This window comes from Lygodium microphyllum, chromosome 16 (genome assembly GCF_053477565.2).
Source record: "Lygodium microphyllum isolate KBCC chromosome 16, Lygodium_microphyllum_v1.1.10, whole genome shotgun sequence".
In the NCBI taxonomy this organism is placed as follows: Eukaryota; Viridiplantae; Streptophyta; class Polypodiopsida; order Schizaeales; family Lygodiaceae; genus Lygodium; species Lygodium microphyllum.
In genome coordinates, this window is record NC_141150.1 from 147,173,336 (window position 1) to 147,188,335 (window position 15,000).

The following is a 15,000-nucleotide window of genomic DNA, read 5'->3' on the forward strand; positions in this document are numbered from 1 at the left end:
GGCGGGTGACGCGGGGTGGGGTGGGTCGAGCGGGGTTTTCGGAGGCGTGGAGGGAGCGGGGTTTTTCGAGGTGGGGTGCGGGGGGGCATCGTGGGGGGGTGCGCCGTGTCATGGGGGAGTGACGCGGGGTTGGGGTGGTCAAGCGGGGTTTTCGGAGGAGAGGTGGGGTGCTGTGGAGGGAGCGGGGTTTTTGGAGCTGGGGTGCGGGGGGGCGTCGTGGGGGGATGCACCGTGTCGTGGGGGCTGACGCGGGGTGGGGGTGGTCGAGCGGGGTTTTTGGAGGAGAGGTGGGGTGCTGTGGAGGGAGCGCGGTTTTTCGAGGTGGGGTGCAGGGGGGTGCGGTGGGGTGGGGGGGTGCGCCGTGTCGTGGGGGGAGACGCGGGGTGGGGTGGGTCGAGCGGGGTTTTCGGAGGCATTTGTGGTGCGGCGTGGAGGGAGCGGGGTTTTTCGAGGTGGGGTGCGGGGGGGGCGTCGTGGGGGGGTGCGCCGTGTCGTGGCGGGTGACGCGGGGTGGGGTGGGTCGAGCGGGGTTTTCGGAGGCGTGGAGGGAGCGGGGTTTTTCGAGGTGGGGTGCGGGGGGGCGTCGTGGGGGGGTGCGCCGTGTCATGGGGGAGTGACGCGGGGTTGGGGTGGTCAAGCGGGGTTTTTGGAGGAGAGGTGGGGTGCTGTGGAGGGAGCGGGGTTTTTGGAGGTGGGGTGCGAGGGGGCGTCGTGGAGGGGTGCGCCGTGTCGTGGGGGGTGACGCGGGGTGGGGGTGGTCGAGCGGGGTTTTTGGAGGAGAGGTGGGGTGCTGTGGAGGGAGCGCGGTTTTTCGACGTGGGGTGCGGTGGGGTGGGGGGGTGCGCCGTGTCGTCGGGGGGAGACGCGGGGTGGGGTGGGTCGAGCGGGGTTTTCGGAGGCATTTGTGGTGCGGCGTGGAGGGAGCGGGGTTTTTCGAGGTGGGGTGCGGGGGGGGCGTCGTGGGGGGGTGCGCCATGTCGTGGCGGGTGACGCGGGGTGGGGTGGGTCGAGCGGGGTTTTCGGAGGCGTGGAGGGAGCGGGGTTTTTCGAGGTGGGGTGCGGGGGGGCGTCGTGGGGGGGTGCGCCGTGTCATGGGGGAGTGACGCGGGGTTGGGGTGGTCAAGCGGGGTTTTTGGAGGAGAGGTGGGGTGCTGTGGAGGGAGCGGGGTTTTTGGAGGTGGGGTGCGGGGGGGCGTCGTGGGGGGGTGCGCCGTGTCGTGGGGGGTGACGCGGGGTGGGGGTGGTCGAGCGGGGTTTTTGGAGGAGAGGTGGGGTGCTGTGGAGGGAGCGCGGTTTTTTGAGGTGGGGTGCGGGGGGGTGCGGTGGGGTGGGGGGGTGCGCCGTGTCGTGGGGGGGAGACGCGGGGTGGGGTGGGTCGAGCGGGGTTTTCGGAGGCATTTGTGGTGCGGCGTGGAGGGAGCGGGGTTTTTCGAGGTGGGGTGCGGGGGGGGCATCGTGGGGGGGTGCGCCGTGTCGTGGCAGGTGACGCGGGGTGGGGTGGGTCGAGCGGGGTTTTCGGAGGCATGGAGGGAGCGGGGTTTCTCGAGGTGGGGTGCGGGGGGGCGTCGTGGGTTGGTGCGCCGTGTCATTGGGGAGTGACGCGAGGTTGGGGTGGTCAAGCGGGGTTTTTGGAGGAGAGGTGGGGTGCTGTGGAGGAAGCGGGGTTTTTGGAGGTGGGGTGCGGGGGGGCGTCGTGGGGGGTGCGCCGTGTCGTGGGGGGTGACGCGGGGTGGGGGTGGTCGAGCAGGGTTTTTGGAGGAGAGGTGGGGTGCTGTGGAGGGAGCGCGGTTTTTCGAGGTGGATGCGGTGGGGTGGGGGGGTGCGCCGTGTCGTGGGGGGGAGACGCGGGGTGGGGTGGGTCGAGCGGGGTTTTCGGAGGCATTTGTGGTGCGGCATGGAGGGAGCGGGGTTTTTCGAGGTGGGGTGCGGGGGGGGCGTCGTGGGGGGGTGCACCGTGTCGTGGCGGGTGACGCGGGGTGGGGTGGGTCGAGCGGGGTTTTCGGAGGCGTGGAGGGAGCGGGGTTTTTCGAGGTGGGGTGCGGGGGGGCGTCGTGGGGGGGTGCGCCGTGTCATGGGGGAGTGACGCGGGGTTGGGGTGGTCAAGCGGGGTTTTCGGAGGAGAGGTGGGGTGCTGTGGAGGGAGCGGGGTTTTTGGAGGTGGGGTGCGGGGGGGCGTCGTGGGGGGGTGCGCCGTGTCGTGGGGGCTGACGCGGGGTGGGGGTGGTCGAGCGGGGTTTTTGGAGGAGAGGTGGGGTGCTGTGGAGGGAGCGCGGTTTTTCGAGGTGGGGTGCGGGGGGGTGCGGTGGGGTGGGGGGGTGCGCCGTGTCGTGGGGGGAGACGCGGGGTGGGGTGGGTCGAGCGGGGTTTTCGGAGGCATTTGTGGTGCGGCGTGGAGGGAGCACGGTTTTTCGAGGTGGGGTGCGGGGGGGCGTCGTGGGGGGGTGCGCCGTGTCGTGGCGGGTGACGCGGGGTGGGGTGGGTCGAGCGGGGTTTTCGGAGGCATGGAGGGAGCGGGGTTTTTCGAGGTGGGGTGCGGGGGGGCGTCGTGGGGGGTGTGCCGTGTCATGGGGGAGTGACGCGGGGTTGGGGTGGTCAAGCGGGGTTTTTGGAGGAGAGGTGGGGTGCTGTGGAGGGAGCGGGGTTTTTGGAGGTGGGGTGCGGTAAGGCATCGTGGGGGGGTGCGCCGTGTCGTGGGGGGTGACGCGGGGTGGGGGTGGTCGAGCGGGGTTTTTGAAGGAGAGGTGGGGTGCTGTGGAGGGAGCGCGGTTTTTCGAGGTGGGGTGCGGGGGGGTGCGGTGGGGTGGGGGGGTGCGCCGTGTCGTGGGGGGGAGACGCGGGGTGGGGTGGGTCGAGCGGGGTTTTCGGAGGCATTTGTGCTGCGGCGTGGAGGGAGCGGGGTTTTTCGAGGTGGGGTGCGGGGGGGCGTCGTGGGGGGGTGCGCCGTGTCGTGGCGGGTGACGCGGGGTGGGGTGGGTCGAGCGGGGTTTTCAAGGGCGTGGAGGGAGCGGGGTTTTTCGAGGTGGGGTGCGGGGGGGCGTCATGGGGGGGTGCGCCGTGTCATGGGGGAGTGACGCGGGGTTGGGGTGGTCAAGCGGGGTTTTCGGAGGCGTGGCGGGGTGGCGTGGAGGGAGCGGGGTTTTTCGAGGTGGGGTGCGGGGTGGGGTGCGGGGGGGGAGGGGTGGGGTGGTGTGTGTTGAGGGGGGGGCGAAATTTGGAGGGGGGGAAGGGGAGGGGTGGTGTGGTGTGGTGTGGTGTGTGTTGAGGGGGGGGAGATTTTTGAGGGGGGGGGGGAGGGGTGGTGTGGTGTGTGTTGAGGGGGGGGGGATTTTTGAGGGGGGGGAGGGGTGGTGTGGTGTGTGTTGGGGGGGGGGGGTGGGGTGGTGTGTGTTGAGGGGGGGGGGAAATTTTTGGGGGGGGGGGCGAAATTTTTGAGGGGGGGGATTTTGGGGGGGGGGGAGGCATCGCGGTGGGGGGGGGCGAATTTTGGAGGGGGGGGAGGGGTGGTGTGGTGTGGTGTGGTGTGTGTTGGGGGGAGGCATCGCGGTGGGTGGGTGGGTGTGTGTGTTAAGGGGAGGGGGGCACGTCGCGTCGTGTCTTGTCACCCCCCACCCATGACACGACACGACGCGACGCGTCCCCCCCTCCCCTCCCCCCCATAACATGACACGACGCGACGTGCCACCCTCCCCTTAACACACACACCCACCAACCGCAATGCCCCCCCCCAACACACACCACACCATGTCGCGACGCCCCCCTCCCCCCCCCCCCCGCGCCCCATGACATGACAAGACGCGACGTGCTCCCCTCCCCTTAACACACCCACCCACCCACCATGACGCCCCCTCAAAAATTCTGCCCCCCCCCCTCCCAACACACACCACACCACACCACCCCTACCCCCCCTCCAAAATTCGCCCCCCCCTCTCAACACACACCACACCACCCCTCCCCCCCCCACCCCCCCCTCAAAAATTCGGCCCCTCTCAACACACACCACCCCCCCCCCCAAAAATTCGGCCCCTCTCAACACACACCACCACCCCCCTCCCGCTCAAAAATTCGGCCCCCCCCCTCCCCCCCCCCCCCTTCAAAATTCGGCCCCTCTCAACACACACCAACCCCCCCCCCCTTCAAAAATTCGCCCCCCCCCCCCCCACCCCCCCTCAAAATTTCGGCCCCCCCCCCCCCCTTCAAAATTCGGCGCCCCCCCCCTCCAAAATTCGGCGCCCCCCCCCCTTCAAAATTCGGCGCCCCCCCCCTCCAAAATTCGGCGCCCTCCCCCCCCCCCCCCCCCAAGGAAAATTTCGGGCTTTGTAGGTATGCCTTGCCGTTGGAGCCGAAAACACCTATGAGGGAGTACTCTTGTAGGTCCCTCACCCACGGTCGTGGCGTCGTGTTGTAGCGCGTTGATAGCTCCACCCACCCACCGTGACATAGTCCCTTGCTGAGCCTCGGTGATCATGTAAATGCTTTCCATCTATGAATATGACGTGAAGCCCTCAAGATGGGCCCTTGGGTAAATCATGAGCCGTGTTATGTGCCGTGTCGCGTTCCGTGACGCGTCGGGGTGCCCCGTGACGTGCTGAGGGGCCGAAATGGCAAACTTGTGGAATGGGTCTAGTGCTTCCCCGGGGCCTAGACAGGGTCCCCAGGGGGTCCCGAGCGGGTCTCTGAGAGTCGGATCACCACACTTGGTATCAGAGCCGCCCTCGCGGGTGGCATGTGCTTACCCCCGTGTTGGGGAGCCTGGGCTGAGGCGTGTTGAGAAAGCTTCAAAGAGCACCGTGCCCAAGTCAGGAATTGATGCTGTAGAGTACATTTATATAAAAAAAAGAAGCCTTCTTGAAGATTTTTATGATCTAGAGTATGACCTGCAAGGTTTGGTGGAAAAGCTAGGGCGTGAAAGGGGAAACGGGGCAAATGCCCCCTCCCAAATTCGTTTTGAGCTCGAAAAGAAGATGCGGTTAATTGAAGAGAGGCAGGATGAGGCGAAGAGAAAGTTGAAGGGTGCAAATGAGGATATTGAGGTGTGGAGAGAGAAGACGATGAGGAAGGGAGAATGGGAGGTATTGGAGGTGGAAAGCGAACTAAAAAGAAAAATTGCTTTGGATTATGATGCGTCTATTGCCACAGGGGGGATGCCGGGAAGGAAGAAAAATGTGAAGATGATGAAGGGGGGTAGAAGTGATGAGAGAGAATAGAAAGGGGTGGAGAAGAAGAAAAATGATGCCGAGTTGAAAAAGTCTAAGCGTGCTGATGTGCCGCTGCGGCGGTCCATGCCTTTAGAGTTTAGAGAGCCGAGTTCGAGCTCTGAAGAAGAAGAGGGGGATGGTGATGGGAGTGAGAATGAGGATAAAGAGAGTGAGGCAAGAATGCGGGCGATGAAAGCCCAACTTGTAAACTTAATGAAAATAATGAAAAAGGGTGTGAAGCAGAGTGGTGCGGCGTTGGATGCCAAGGCTAAGGGAGTGAAGAGGAGTGGGGAGATTGAGAAGGAGAAGGATGGAGTACGGGTTAAGGCAGTGCCGCCGGCCCCTTGTTTGGAAAGGAAGAGTGCTGATGAGAAGGGTGGAATGAAGAAGCAGAGTGCCAAGTGCAGGATGAGAAGTGATGTAGTGGAGAAAACTGTGTTGGAGGAGGCAGATAGGAAGAAGTATGTTGTGGATGGAGTGATGATTGAGGAGGTGGACGAAGCCAAAGAGGCTGAGTCTAAATCATGTGTTTCTAGTGTGCTGCGGGGTGACGCCCCTTATGTTTTGAAAAAGATAGAAAGGAGGACAAAAGGAGAGAAGAAGGAAGGCTCGTCCGGCCCAGCGAGCATAAAGGAATTGGGACCATGTGCTTTTTCTCGTGAACCTACAAAGTTAAGAAAGGATGAGGAGTTGAAGGTTGGTGGTGATGCTGAGCTGAAGTATGAAGAAAAGAAGATGGAAAGGAAGGGAATGGTGAGAAAGGAAGTATTACATGTCGAAAGGATGCCGAAGTGTGCCGAGTTGAGCAAAAATGAGAGGTTGAAGAGAGTTGAAGTTGAGTTGAGATGTGTGGGAGTGGGAGAGAAGAAGGAAGGCTCGTCCGGCCCAGCGAGCATAAATGAACTGGGACCATGCGGTTTTTCTTGCGACCCTGTAAAGCTGAAAAAGAGTGATGATTCTAAACTTAGAGTTGGTGTTGAGCTGAAGCGTGGGGAAGGAGAGGTGAGGATGGAACGATTGAAGGAGAAGGAAGGGTTGTACGTAGAAAGGGAGCAGAAATGTGTTGAGCGGAGGCGTGTCGGAGGGGAAGAAGGGAAGGAAGGCTCGTCTGGCCCAGCGAGCATAAATGAATTGGTGCCCTGTATTTTACCATGTACAAATGTTGAGATGAGGAATAGCAATGAGTCGAGGGGTGTTGAAGTAGGAGGTAAGGAAGTTTTGGGGTGTGTAGGAGTAGGAGAGAAGAAGGAAGACTCGTCTAGCCCAGCGAGTATAAATGAACTGGTGCCTTGTATGCTACCTAGTACGGATATAAAGATGAAGAAAGAGGATGAGTTGAAGGGTGTTGGAGTAGGGGAGGAGAAGGAAGACTCGTTTGGCCCAGCGAGTATAAATGAACTGGAGCCTTGTGTCGCACTGTTTTTGAGTTGTGTTGGAGAAGGGGAGGAGAAGGAAGACTCGTCTAGCCCAGCGAGTATAAATGAACTGGCACCCGGTATTCTGTTAAGCATGGATGAAGAGACGAAGTGTAGGAGTAAAGTAGATAAGCAGGATGCGGAAGTGTGTATAGGAGTAGGAAAGGGTGAGGCGGACTCGTCCGGGCCAGCGAGTATAAAAGAACTGGTACCTTGTGTTTTGCTTGATGAGGATGCAAAGATGAAGGGTGGTGTTGTGATGAAGAGGAGTGTTGGTGAGATGAAGGAAGACTCGTCCGACCCAGCGAGTATAAACGAATTGGTGTCTTGTGCCTTGAAGGATGTTGATACGATGAAGAAGAATTGTACAGAAGTGAAGAGGAGTGTTGAGGAGATGAAAGAAGACTCGTCTAGCCCAGCGAGTATAAACGAAATGGTGCCTAGTGTTTTTTCTGATACGGGTATGAGGAAGGAGGTTGTGGATGGGGAAGACTCCTTGCGCCGGGAGAATAAACGAACGGGCAACCCTTGTGAAGAACTCGTTAGCCGCGAGTATAAAAGAATGGCCAGGTATGTTGAGGTGTGTGATGAGGAGCTCGTGTGCCGCGAGGGTAAACGAATGGCCGGGTGTGCTGAGGAGGATGGAGAGGAGCTCGTGAGCCGCGAGGGTAAACGAATGGCCGGGTGTGTTGAGGAGGATGAGAAGGAGCTCGTTAGCCGCGAGGGTAAAAGAACGGCCTTGTGTGTTGAGGAAGGCTCCTTGCGCCGGGAGGGTAAACGAATGGCTGCACGTTGGGTGAAGAAGGAGAGGAAAAGGAGAGGTGGAGAAGAGAGGAGTAGTGTGGACAAGGAGAGGAAGCGTGTTGGAGCGGAAGGAAGTGGAGTGAAGGAGAGGAAAAGAAGGAAAATTTGGAAACCTGTGAACTACCCGTCCGTTGGTGGGGCAAAGGAGGAGACCCTTGTGTCAAATCCAATGCCCCCTAAGTTAACTTGTGCGCCAATGGCTGATTCCGAGGGTGCAAAGCCCTCATCCAGCAAGCAGGGAGCAAAGGCCAATTCCGAGGGTAACAGACCCTCACGCGGCATCGAGATTGGGAGTGCTGGGGAACTCCGAGTGCGGTCCAACCTTGTCGAGTGGGCTTTCAGGAGGCGAACCCAAGTGGTTGAGTCAGGGAACGACATCGAACCCGCGCTCAACATGAAGGTGAGTTTCAGGGAGGCGCATGAGTCAAGGAAACCCACGTGCGCAATCAAGTCCATTCAGGTCTCTGGGCCAAAGGGATGCGACCGTCTTGGTGAAGTCAGAGTGGCCGAAAGACCGCGAGATGAAACCAAGGGGGAAGCGTGGAGGCTTCACACTCCAATGAGTTCCATGCAGATCCGGCTCACCAGGGAGCAAGAAACGAAGGAGAGGGCGAGGCGTGAAGGCTTGGCTCTCGTTCGCGCTGACAAGACAGATCCGGGCATGCACAGGCCCTTTTCTGAAGCAAAGCGAGGTGTGGTGCCCCCTCACCGAAAGTTGCTTGAGGAAATGGAAATCTCCTTGTCTAATCAGGCCATGCAGGGCCAGTTCAATGCGACTACGGCGGGGGACATAGCCCTCCTGCACGCCATGAATAGGCTGCAAGCTGTCATGTACCTCATCGCACTCAATGTGGCCAGCAGGGGCCTGAAAGCTCAAGGAGGCGTGGCATGTACGGATGGATCTAGAGCCTGCTTTCTTTTCTTGCACATGAAACAGACGGATCTGGGCAACAGAGGCCCGAAGGTAATTGCGGCGAGGGAAATGGCCCTCACTCTCCAGGCGCGGCGGTTTGATGCGACCCATCAAGTCGTCACGAGCTGGCCAGGTGCTCCACCTATCCAGTCCAACCAGGGTCAATGCTCTCGTCTCATCCTTCTACCGGGGCGCGCGTCAACGAAGGCGGGGGCAATTGATGCGGGAGACTGGATCTCACGCGGCAGGCTAACCGGCATGCAGCTTCCAGGCATGTCGCGCGGCTCGCTCCTGCCACACGTGCTCCTCGTGCACGTCAGTCCAACGGAGGACTTCCCCAGATCTACTTCGAGCTTAAAGAAACCAATTTTAAGGTGTATGCTGCAATGTGGGGGACGATTCCAGACAACCTCTGCGCTCCCCTCACAATGCAGTCCAAAAGAAGACTTCCCCGAATCTACTTCAAGCCTCAAGATTATTCCAAGGGATGGGCCACAATGCGGGGAAGAATTCTAGACGCGGGAGAGATGGATCTCGCGCGGAGGGCCAAACGGCATGTTGCATCCCAACAGGTCGGGTGGTCTTCTTTAAAAAGAGCTTCAAGACAGATTCCAAGACAAGCTAGAGAGCGTGCGGCATCGAAGATTCGGACGATGAAGGTCCAGCTCTTTTCAAGGGGAGGTGCGTTCAAGGCAAAACGCACCTCTTACACTCTCTTCATCGGCACTGAATTTCAAGATGTGGCCAAGGAGGGCTCTTTACTGCAAGGTGTCGTTGCCTGGACCCTTGCTTTTCGGGCTTGGCATTCAGAGTGAAAGCTGCGTGTTGAGCCCGTAGTCCACAGGCAGTTCGGCGCACTCAAGCTGCCTGACCCGAGTTGGAGCATGGAGCACAACGTGTCTTCGACTGGGTTACCCTCCATTCTGTGCTTGTAAATTTGGTGAGCAGGTGGATGGGTTGATGTGCCCAATAAAGTCTCTTTCACAATTTTGCATAAGTCCCATTCTACTCCACAGTTGTAAATTGAGTCAGTGGGTGGAATGCAACAAGTATGAAAAGTCCATGTTTCACAGTTCTAAATAGAGTCAGTGAGCATGGCACCTAGCGGGTAGACACTGACCGCCTTGATAGTGAGGCGTGTTAAGACCCCCGACGATAGATATGAGTCTAAGTCTAATCACCATTTTCAAAAGGCCAGTAAGTTGTGCCTCCCTCACTCGATGTGGTCATCGAGTTTTTTCAAGGGGAGGTGTGTATGAGGGAGTACTCTTGTAGCTCCCTCACCCACGGTCGTGGCGTCGTGTTGTAGCGCGTTGATAGCTCCACCCACCCACCGTGACATAGTCCCTTGCTGAGCCCCGGTGATCATGTAAATGCTTTCCATCTATGAATATGACGTGAAGCCCTCAAGATGGGCCCTTGGGTAAATCATGAGCCGTGTTATGTGCCGTGTCGCGTTCCGTGTCGCGTTCCGTGTCGCGTTCCGTGACGCGTCGGGGTGCCCCGTGACGTGCTGAGGGGCCGAAATGGCAAACTTGTGGAATGGGTCTAGTGCTTCCCCGGGGCCTAGACGGGGTCCCCAGGGGGTCCCGAGCGGGTCTCTGAGAGTCGGATCACCACAACACCTATGAGGGTAGTACTCCTCCCTCACCCACATGATGGCATCGTGGTATGCAAGTTGATAGCGTCCACCCTCTGTCTGTGATTTTCTCGTCCCTCTAGCCTTCTTGGCTTCTTGTAATTATTCTCGTGCCTCCGTTGCACTTCATAATATACATATCGAGTTACCTCATTTCCGTGTCGTGTTACCTTGCCCGATACGTGTTACCTGCGGTTTTCCGTGACGCGTTCCGTGTCGCGTTCCGTGTTACCTCCAAAAACGCTTCCGCATTGCTGTGGGGCTACCGAATAGAGGGTGATCCCTCATGAGGCAGGCCCCATAGGGTGGGTGTTGCCTACCCAAAGACGGCACCGAGAGGTCTTCGTCACACTTGGTATCAGAGCAAACTCCTCGGCTGGTGCGTAATGACCCCCGAGTGAGTGAGTCCTGGGCAAAGTAGGATGGGTAAAAAGAAGAAAGGTGCTGGAAAAGTGAAAAATGAGCACAAAAGTGTGGATAGGCCTGAAAAAGAGGCCAAAAAACTGCAAAATGAGCAGTTTTATGCTGAAAAACACAAGATTTTGACTCACTGGTCCAAAAATGAGGCCGAAAAACGGCAAAATACAGATTTTTATGCGAAAAAAATGGAAAACGAGCAGAAAGAAGTGGAAAAAACTGGTTTTCAGGCCGAAAAACGGCGTTTTGAGCAGAAAGAAGCCAAAAAAACTGGTTTTGAGGCCGAAAAACGGCAAATTGAAGATTTTTATGCCGAAAAATACAAAATTTTGGCCCAATGGTTTGATTTTGAAGATGACAGAAGAGCTCTCTGGGCTACCAAAGTGAAGTGGCTGCAAAGTGGCTATCCTTTTTCGAAGCATGAAGAAGTCGATCTAGACACTCGTTTGAAGCTTGTTAAGCAACATCAGATACATATCAAAATCAAGCTTGAAGAAGTCAATGATAACATAATCGAGTGGTCTGAGGAACACAAGAAAAACCTGTCATTCGACCTCGTGTTGGTGGAGTGAAAATTGCAAATGTTCATGACAGAAGAGTATGGTGACATCATTGCACAAGGGGGTATGCCAGATGAGAAGCGAAAAATGGACACATCTCCAATATGCCAGGTTACAGCAGGTGTTGAAGGCTACCCCTCGGATAGTGAATACGAGTCAGAAAGTCAGTCAGAAGAACAGTGTGCTGCTATGCATAATTCACATGCAGTTTTGGAGTCAGAAAGTGCTAGCGTTGCACAACAACTATTGAATGATCCAGATTGTTTGTCTGCAGCAGAATGCACGATAGCCATGGCCGAACAGATGATATCACAGGGCCAACTATCTCCCGAACAGCAGATAATGCTACCTCAGATGGTAGAAAGAATGAAGCAAGCGCTGGCAGCACATAATCAACAAACTCAGGATACTGTTCAGTTACAGCTCAATAGTATGCATTCAGTATATACAGAGTCCGATGCCGAAGATGAGCAAAGGGTCAGTCAAGAAGAAGCAGACTATGAGCAGTATTATTGGAGAGCAGAAAGCTAGCGTGATGACTCAATTTATGATCAAAACACACAGGATAGCCATACTTCAGACGGAAGTGATCAACAATATTATGAGCAACCATTGGGTCCAGATGAATCAGTTGTGGGCAGTGAGTCCTATATGCAGAATCAGTATGAAGAACTCGTAATGGAACGGGCGAGTATAAATGAAACCGTGGTCCAGAAGCCTCCAGTTTACATACAAGGGGCCAGTAGGCCCAGTTACATGGTAGATGGAGTGCTTATTGAAGAATATGAAGAATGGCAAGCGACCTCTGGGTCGGATTCAGATATAGAAGAGCAGCCTGAAGAACTCGTAGTGGAACGGGCGAGTATAAAAGAAACCGTGGCCATTCAAGCTCCAGTATGCTTACCAGTGGCCTTTGGGCCTAGTTATTTGTTTCATGACGTCTTGATAGAAGAATGTGCTGAAGAAAAGACGACCTCAGAGTCGCATCTATTATCAGATGGAGTGATACTGGAACAATGCAATGTCGTGGATGAGGCAATTTTAGCCCATCCCCAAGCAGTTTCCCCCCCCTATGGCATGGAGTCGAGTTCGTACTCGCATGATCCATTCAGCTATGAAGACTCCTTGAGCCGGGAGGATAAACGAACGGCCAGATCACAAGGTGAAGACTCCTTGAGCCGGGAGGATAAACGAACGGCCATATTCCACGCTGACATCCTTGAAGACTCCTTGAGCCGGGAGAATAAACGAACGGCCAGAAGACAAGAAGAAGAAGAAGGAGAAGAAGAAGAAGAAGAAGAAGAAGACGAAGAAGAAGAAGAAGAGGAAGAAAACGGAGAAGAAGAAGAAGAAGAAGAACAAGAAGAAGAAGAAAACGAAGAAGAAGAAGAAGAAGTACAAGCAGAAGAAGAAGAAGACGAAGCCGAGCAGAATGCAAATCTTATAGCAGATCAAGCCAAGTCAGAAGCAGTTCAGGAAGATAATCGTCAGCAAGGGAGAGCGGTCTGTATATCCTCACAACAGGTTGACATGGCAAAGGTTAGCGCTCAGACGGAGTCGGGTTCGAACTCGCGGGCTGCTGACCATCCCATAAAGCTGCTGGAGGCCATTGTCACGTTTGAAGAGGTGAAGGCAGAAACCGAGCTCCCAAGTTCAGATGATGAAATCCTACTGTGGAAGAAGACCGACATGGACCAGTTTATGCCGCGATGGGGTGAAGCCCTCAAGGGAAAAAGGGGCCAGACGGAGCCGGATGCGAGTTCGCGGATTGGTGACCCTCCCTTTGGTATCGTCGGGCTGCTGGAGGTCATGGTCGGGTGTCAAGATTATCCGTTATATGCAGATAGTGGCAGAATTGAAGACTCCTTGACCCAGGAGGATAAAGAAAGGGCCATACAAGAGATTGAGAACACATTCCTCCACTCCTTGACCCAGGAGGATAAAGATACGGTCCTTCACCATGAGCTACAATTAAACGACTCCTTTGGCCGGGAGAATAAAGAAACGGCGACATCTTCTTGTGAAGACTCCTTTAGCCGGGAGAATAAAGAAACGGCCATCCTGGATGATGAAGACTCCTTTAGCCGGGAGGATAAACGAACGGCCACAGGTTATGTGGAAGACTCCTTATACCGGGAGGATAAACGAACGGTAACAGTTTATGTGGAAGACTCCTTATACCGGGAGGATAAACGAACGGTAACAGTTTGTGTTGAAGACTCCTTTTGCCGGGAGGATAAACGAACGGCCAAAGAGTTTGTTGAAGACTCCTTGCGCCGGGAGGATAAAGAAATGGCTATGCTTATTGATTATCTTTTCGAAGGCTCCTTCTGCCAGGAGGATAAAGAAATGGCTATGCTTATTGAGGATCTTTTCATAGACTCCCTGTGCCAGGAGGATAAAGAAACGGACAACTTTTCTTCACATTATGTTGAAGACTCCTTGCCGCGGGAGAATAAAGAAACGGGCATGTGTGCAGTTGAAGACTCCTTGCCGCGGGAGAATAAAGGAACGGGCACATCTTACCTTGAAGACTCCTTGCCGCGGGAGAATAAACGAACGGGCACATCTTACCTGGAAGACTCCTTGCCGCGGGAGAATAAAGAAACGGGCACTTGTTCTCTTGAAGACTCCTTGCCACGGGAGAATAAAGAAACGGGCACTTCTCAGGTTCAGCCTGAAAAGACACCAAGCTCCCTGCGCCAGGAGCCTAAACGAACGGCCATTTATCCAGTTACTATTTGGTACTTGAATAGAGTACAACTTCGAAGGATAAAGATCTCCCGTCGCTAGGAGTATAAAAGAATGGCTTATGTGCAAGCTGCGAGGAGAGCAGTCCAACACTTGCGGTGCCAGGAGTATAAACGAACGGCTAGTTCCTCTTCACTGGGCGCTTTATGCGTCATTCTAAGGATTGGAAACTCACGTCTCCACGAGTATAAACGAACGGCAAGTCCTATTGCACTTGGCGCTGGAGGCGTCATCACAAGAGCTAAAGACTCGCGTCGCCACGAGTATAAAGGAACGGCTATCCCCCCTTTATTGGGTGCTTTATGCACCACCAAAAATGCTACCTTCGCAAGACGGCGGCATACTCGAAAATATTGGGCTTACCTGGCCCAATTATTTTTAAGGGGAGGTGCGTCATCACAACGCACCTACTATCTGAACAAAGGATTGACAGATCAGGCCAATTGGGGCCTTCTTTTCCAGATGATCCAAGGATTGACAAATCAGGCCAATTGGGGCCATAATCACAAAGTTTGGGCTTACCTGGCCCAAGTTCTTTTAAGGGGAGGTGCGCCATCACAGCGCACCTCGCGCAACCACATTCATACTGGATTGACAGATCTGGCCACTCGGGGCCATCAAACTAAGGGCGCCTCTTCATGGGCCCTTGCATTCATGGCGTGGCACACTCCCAGCTGAGTTACGCGCCTCGCCTCTTCAATCCACTGACAGTTTCTGCACACTCATACTGTCAGGACCTTCAGTTATTTCAAGTGAACACAACTTGTCTTAACTTGGTTATTCTTCATTCTGTGATTGTAAATCTTGTCAGCAGATGGTTGAATTGAAGTGTTTCCAATATTATTTTCTCTTCCTAGTCAGCCAGGTTGGGATCATTCCACAATTGTAAATTGAGTCAGTGGATGATCATTCTTTGAGTCAACAAGACCATGTCTCCACACCTGTAATTGAGTCAGTGGGCATGGCACCTAGTGGGAAGACACTGGTCGGCTTGATATTGAGTCGATAAAGACCCCCAAGTTTGTGGTCATAGGTTAGGTCTAGCGGGCAGACACTGGCTGTCTTGATAGTGAGACATGTTTAGACCCCCGAACTTTTGAGTCTCAACACAACGCTCTGCGTGCAAGTCTATTCATTTGCACACTGAACACGAGGGCGTCGTTCTTTTAAGGAGAGGTGTGTATGAGGGTAGTACTCCTCCCTCACCCACATGATGGCGTCGTGGTATGCAAGTTGATAGCGTCCACCCTCTGTCTGTGATTTTCTCGTCCCTCTAGCCTTCTTGGCTTCTTGTAATTATTCTCGT